Below are 7,420 nucleotides of genomic sequence, written 5' to 3'. Positions count from 1 at the left end.
AGTATTTTCCATCTTTTAACTTACTCTGGTTGGTGTGTAATGTATTGTGTTGTGATTTTGTAATATATTACATTGTAATTTTAATTTGCTTTCCTCTGATAACTGAAGAAATTGAATATCTTTTTGCATACTTATTAACCATTTGGATCTCTTTTGTAACATCTGTTCAAGTCTTTCTTCTATGCTATAAGGTTCAAGTGATTTTCCTGCCTCAGCCTCCCAAGCAGCTGGAATTACAGGCACCTGCCACCATGCCTGGCTAATTTTTTGTATTTTTAGTAAAGGCAGGGTTTCACCATGTTTGCCAGGTTGGTCTCAAACTCCTGACCTTGTGATCTACCTGCCTTAGCCTCCCAAAGCACTGGGATTACAGGCAGGAGCCACAGTACCCAGCCAAATTCTAGTACATATTTTTAACAGCCTGAAGGTAGCTCTGGATACTAGGGTTAGCTACTAAATTATTTGGTAATTGGTATAACTTCTCCCTCAAATTAAAGATTTTTATTTCTCAAGATAAGATACATTTTACAAAATTGGGATATATACATTTTGTAAATTATTCTGTACTTCATGCTATGAAGATAAGATACATTTTACAAAATTGGGATATATACATTTTGTAAATTATTCTGTACTTCTTCATGCTATGTACTTCTTCCATATGCCATGTCAGTGACTATTGATAATTTTTCCAATAAGAGGTTCAAAGACAGAAGAAAATTTATAATTAATAATGAATCAATTAATTATATTATTAAATTATTTTTATTTATTTATTTGGAGACAGAGTTTCACTCTATTGCCCAGGCTGGAGTACAGTGGAGTGATCTCAGCTCACTGTAACCACCGCCTTCCAGGTTCAAGTGATTCTCCTGTATCAGCCTTCCAAGTAGCTGGGGTTACAGACGTGCACCACCATGCCCAGCTAACTTTGTATTTCTAATAGAGACAGGTTTTTACCACATTGGCCAGGCTGGTCTTGAACTGCTGACCTCAGGTGATCCACTCGCCTTGGCCTCCCAATGTGCTGGGATTACAGGTGTGATTCACTGCGCCTAGCCTAAAATTATTTTTAAATTCTTTAGGTAAATGAGAATAGTTTCTGTTGATTGTTACTGTTATATTATTTGCTTTTCAAGGACTAATTTTTAGATATATGAATATTAACAGCAGTTTTTTTTGAGACAGAGTTTCACTGTTGTTGCCCAGGCTGCAGTGCAATGACAGGATCTTGGCTCACTGCAGCCTCCACCCTCTGGGCTCAAGTGATTCTCCTGCCTCAGCCTCCCAAGTAGCTGGGATTATAGGCGCCTGCCACCATGCCTGGCTAATTTTTTGTATTTTTAGTAGAGATGGAGTCTCACCATATGTTGGCCAGGCTGGTATTGAACTCCAGACCTCAGGTGATCCACCCGCTTTAGCCTCCCAAAGTGCTGGGATTACAGGTATGAGCCACTGCGCTCAGCCTTAACAGCATTTTTAAAGGAGTTTAGATAAACATTTTGAAATAGATCAGGAACTGCTTAATATCATATCATGTAAAAAACGTGTATGATACAATTCTTTTAGAAACAATGAGACTATATACAGCAAACACTGAATGAAGCTCATACTATTTTATTGTAATTTGACTTCTAAAAATTTAACCTAAAGACAATATTTAAAGTAAAGCAAAAAAAAGCAACAGTACTGTTTTTCCTTACAGCACTGACTATGATATATTTTTAAAAGTGGAGAAAAAGCTACCTATCTGACATTAGAATTGCTTAGTAAACTATGGTACATCAGCACAGTAAAATACAAGAAATTAAAATAATACTTAGGGCTGGGCCTGGTGGCTAACACCTATGATGCCAGCACTTTGAGAGGCTGAGGCAGGAGGATCATTTGAGCCCAGAAGTTTGAGGCTGTAGTGAGCTATGATCATGCCACTGCACTCCAGCCTGGGTGGCATAGTGAGACCCTCTCCCTAAATACCCTCACACATACAAACAATGCTTTGTATTTAAATTCGATAGAATGTATTACTAATCATAGTTATAGCTTTAATGAGTTTGTGGTGGACACCATAAACTTGTTATCTAATTTCTAACTTAATCTTCTGCAGTAGCAATGGGGTAGGATTATTGTCTTCATTTTCTAAATTAAGAAACTGAGGTTTAAAGAGGCTAATTATACTTTTTAAATTTTTTTTTTGTTTTTTTTTATTTCTTTATTCTTTGTGGCTAATTACACTTTTAAGTTCTCACAGCAAATAAGTGGCTCAGATGAAAATTTCTTGAGATGCTCTTTGAAAAAGGAGTTGACACACTTCAGAATGACTTCATTCTGAATTCCGTCTCTGGGAGAATCACCAGGTATATTATTGTCACAGGATACTTAAGGTGTCGCTTTGCCAGCCGAAAACCTCTGTGGCCGGCAGTGCCTTCTGCTTGAGTGCTGCTTGCACCCACTGGGCTCATTCTGCCCACTCTGCCCAGCAGACTGCACTCATCCCATACCTGCTAAGCGCAAACCAGGCACGGAGTGGCGAGGGTTGTATGGATGAGCAACTCCGGGGTCCAGCCACTGTACACAGCCACGCACGCTGGCTGCTATGGCAGGGCAGGTGGCTCCAGGTGCCGGCACAGGTGCTGGCTCCATGCAAGGCTGTGGCTGGACCCAGTGTACTGCATGCAGCTTCTGCTACAGGCACCTGTGTCTGGACAAGGGGAACGCAGTGGCACCTGGAAGCTTGGAGGCAGCAGGAACTGCAGAACTCCAAAGAGGGCGTCACAGTCCTGGCTCAGGGCACCCCTAGGTCTGGTATCCCAAGAGGGTCACAGTTCTCTCTTTCTCATTGTGCAATGTGTCGAATTGGGGGCAGGGAGAGCAGGTTGTGTTTCAGCCCTGTTTCTGTTACAGCTTTTTTTTTTTTTTTTAATGGAATCTCACTCTGTCGCCCAGGCAGAGTGCCGTGGTGCAATCTCAGTTCACTGCAACCTCTACCTCCTGGGTTCAAGCAATTCTAATGCCTCAGCCTCATGAGTAGCTGGGGTTTTAGGCACACGCCACCACGCATGGCTAATTTTTGTATTTTTTAGTAGAGACAGGGTCTTACCATGTTGGAAAGGCTGGTCTCGAACTCCTCACCTCGGGTGATCCACCCACCTCGTCCTCTCAAAGTGCTGGGATTACAGGAGTGAGCCACCATGCCCAGCCTTTTACAGTTCTTTCAATCCTGCCATTCAGTGGGTCCTGAGTTCTTTCTTGTCCCACATCAAGGAAGAATGAGGTTTGCAGACAGTTGTAGGGTGAGTAAGGTGGAGAGGAGCTTCATTTAGCAGCAGAGCAGTTCTCAGGAGACCCAAAGTGGGTAGCTCCTGGCCAGGCATGGTGGCTTAGGCCTGTTATCCCAGCACTTTGGGAGGCTGAGATGGGAGGATCACTTGAGGCCAGGAATTCAAGACCAAAGTGGGTAGCTCCTTTCCACAGGCAAGTCGTCCTGACAAATGTCCAGCTCTCGGTGGAGAGAAGACCCACAGTGGGTATCTCCTCTCTGTAGGAAGGTTGTCCAGTAGTCTGCCCAAGTCAGCCAAGTCTGAGGGTATTCTTTTATTTTTGAGACAGTGTCTCACTCTGTTACCCAGGCTGGAGTGCAGTGGTGTGATCTTGGCTCACTGCCACCTCTGCCTCCCAAGTTCAAGCAATTCTCCTGCCTTGGCCTCTCAAGTAGCTGGGGCTACAGGTGCCAGCCACCCTAACTTTTGTATTTTTAATAGAGATGGGGTTTCATTACATTGGCCAGGCTGATCTCGAACTCCTGACCTAGTGATCTACCCACCTAGGCCTCTCAAAGTGCTGGGATTACAGCCATGAGCCACTGAGCCCGCCAAGTCTGTGGATTTTTATGGGCTTCAGAGGGGAGGAAATGCATGCTGATTGGTCCATGGGTGGCCATGGGCAGGCCCCAGAAAATCACCATAATTTCTCACTCCAATCAGTGGAACTGACATCGTGGCCACCAGGCTTCAAGCTATCCCTGGCTTGAAGGTGAGGCTTCACTGGTACTTCACTGCCTTTCTCTGCCAAGGAGCCTGCCTCTTGCTGCCTCTTGCTGCCATCACTCTGTTATCCACGGTGCCCATGACACCCAGGCTGTTCATGCCAAGGGGCACCTGTAGGCCCACACCAACCTGCCTTCAGCCCCCACTCAGCCTCCCTCCCATGTTCATTAGGTGGCTAAAGTCTGGTGGGGGTCGAGGCAGCAGGATCCTGGTGCTCTCCTGAGCATATGCACACCTGGCCTGGTTGTGACAGCACCCGGGCTTGGCCTCACCTTTACTCCAAAATCAGAGCAAGTACTAGGAGTGGGGAGAGGCCAGGCAGTGGAAGCAGGCACATCCAAGACTGTGGGGGGTAGAGGGCCTTCCTGGTCCCTGAGAGCTCAGGGAAACTCAATTCCACAGCTGTGACTGGGCAACTACAGCTGTGCCCTGGAGGGCAGGGCTCCCACCCCTCCAACTCAGAAGGGGGTGGGACTCCCATCTGTTCTTGGCTCCCTGGCTCCAAGGAGTATACAGCCCCATCTGCACCTCCCTTGGCGTCGTGGCAGCAGCCACTCCAGACTGGCTACCACTGCCATCATTATTATAGTTACTTAATGTTTTAAGAATTCTGGCAATTAAGAATCCAGTTTGAACTGGTCCAACCTGGTATTTGCCCACAAAACAATTAATCTTTAGTGGTAAATGTGTGGTGTCCCCTGTAATCCTGAAGTCCTACTTCCTACTCCCTATCCCTCTCCTTTATCCTGCTGAGGTGTTATCCTGCTCAGGTAATGGAGCACTGAAAAATTTTTGAGAGGCTCAGTTCTGAAGAACACACTCTGTATACCACCTTCTGAATTGCTAATGTGGATTTAAAACCAAGAAACAGGCTGGGCATGGTGGCTCATTCCTATAATCCCAGCACTTTTGGAGGCCAAGACCAAGGCAGGCAGATCACTTGAGGTCAGCAGTTCAAGTTCAGCTTGGCCAACATGGTGAAACCCCATCTCCACTAAAATGCAAAAATTAGCTGGGCTTGGTGGCACATGCTTATAGTCCCAGCTACTAGGGAGGCTGAGGTGGGAGAATCGCTTGAACCTGGGAGGTAGAGGTTGTGGTGAGCTGAGATCACATCACTGCACTCCAGCCTGAGCAACAGATTGAGACTGCATCTCAAAATATAAAATAAAATAAAATACATTCACATCCCCACCTGTTTACTTTATCCATACATATTTTTGCATGTCTCTCTATAAGAGAAATACCCTTTTTTTCTAAATACAACCACAATATTTTTATCATACTATAATATTATGTCCAAAATCAGGCACCCACTGTGCTCAATTCAAGAGATGCAGGCAAAATCCACAGCTGTTCAGCAGGCTAATTGGTAAACTACAGTTTTGTGTCAGAGGTGCTTGTTCCTACGTATCTCCCAGAAAAAGTAGGTGTATGCTTGCTTCAGGCACCTTCCATCTGCTGAGAGCACCCTTGTTTGGTCTTAGCTTTGGTCTTGGTAATCAAACCGTCAGCAGGGAAGACTAATGTAATGTTGGGGGTGGGAGGAGAGAGAAAGAGAGCACATTCAGGTAGTGTGGTCCTCCAGCATCCTGGGATCCATTCCTAAATGTGTCAGCTGTTCCCATCTCTCACCCTCTTGCTTCTAGTTGTTTTTTTTTTTGTTTTGTTTTGTTTTTTTGAGACGGAGTCTTACTCTGTCACCTAGGCTGGAGTGCAGTGGTGCGCTCTCAGTTCACTGCAACCTCTGCCCCCAGGTTCAAGCGATTCTTTTGCCTCAGCCTCCAGAGTAGCTGGGATTATAGACACATATCACCATGCCCGGTTAATTTTTTGTATTTTTAGTAGAGACAAGGTTTCACCACATTGACCAAGCTGGTCTTAAACTCCTGTCCTCAGGTCATCTGCACACCTCGGCCCCCCAAAGTGCTGGGATTATAGGTGTGAGTCACCGTGCCCAGCCTACTTGTATATTTTAAAGTGATTCAAGCATCTTTATTTGATGTGTACTATGACCTAGCCTAGGATAGCATGCCTGGGAGAGTGCTTGAAACACACCATTCATCAACTTAATTTCCCATACTCTAGATGAAAATCCAGGTAATCTGATTTCAAAGCCTGCTATCTTAAGAACTATGTGATATGGTTTGGTTGTGTCCCCATCCCAATTCTTGAATTCCTACTGTTGTGGGAGGAACCCAGTAGGAGGTAATTGAATCATTGGGGCAGGTCTTTCCGGAGCTGTTCTTGTGATAGTGAATAAGTCTCTTGAGACCCAATGATTATATAAAAACTGGAGTTTCCCTGCAAAAGCTCTCTTCTCATGTCTGTCACCATGTGAGACATGGCTTTCACCTCTGCCGTGATTGTGAGGCTTCCCCAGCCACGTGGAGCTGTAAGTCCAATAAACCTATTTCTTTCTTACTGCCTTTTTTTTTTTTTTTTTTTAAGAGACGGGGTCTCGCTATGTTGTCCAGGCTGGAGTGCAGTGGCTATTCACAGGCAAGATCACACTACTGATGAGCACAGGAGTTTTGACCTGCTCCGTTTCTGACCTAGGCTGGTTCACCCCTCCTTAGGCAACCTGGTGGTCCCCTGCTCCCAGGAGGTCACCATATTGATGCCAAACTTAGTGCGGACACCCAATTGGCATAGCACACTACAGCCCAGAACTCCTGGGCTCAAGTGATCCTCCCACCTCAGCCTCCTGAGTAGCTGGGACTACAGGCACTCGCCACCACGCCCGGCCCAATAAATCTCTTTCTTTTGTAAATTACCCAGTCTCTGGTATGTCTTTATCAGCAGCATGGAAACAGACTAATAAAGTAAATTGGTACCAGCAGAGTGCAGTGCTGCTGAAAAGACACCCAAAAACGTGGAAGTGACTTTGGAACTGGTTAGCAGGAAGAGGTTGGAACAGTTCAGAGCGCTCAGAGGAAGATAGGAAAATGTGGGAAAGTTTGGAACTCCCTAGAGACTTGTTGAATGACTTTGAGCAAAGTGCTGATAATGATATGAACAATGAAATTTGGGCTGACGTGGTCTCAGATGGAGATGAATAACTTGTTGGGAACTGGAGTGATATGGTTCGGATGTGTCCCCATTCATATCTCAACTTGAATTCTATCTCCCAGAATTCTTACATGTTGTTTTAGGGACCCAGGTGGAAATAATTGAATCATGGGGGCTGGTCTTTCCTGTGCTATTCTAGTGATAGTGAACGAGTCTCATGAGATCTGATGAGTTTATCAGGGGTTTCTGATTTTGCTTTATCTTTATTTTCTCTTGCTGCTATGATGTAAGAAGTGCCTTTCACCTTCTACCATGATTCTGAGGCTTCCCCAGTCACATGGAACTGTAAGTCCAATTAAATC

This window comes from Cebus imitator, unplaced genomic scaffold (genome assembly GCF_001604975.1).
Source record: "Cebus imitator isolate Cc_AM_T3 unplaced genomic scaffold, Cebus_imitator-1.0 Scaffold23, whole genome shotgun sequence".
Lineage (NCBI taxonomy): Eukaryota > Metazoa > Chordata > Mammalia > Primates > Cebidae > Cebus > Cebus imitator.
The sequence above is the reverse complement of the archived record's forward strand: the minus strand, read 5'-3'. Positions refer to the sequence as shown.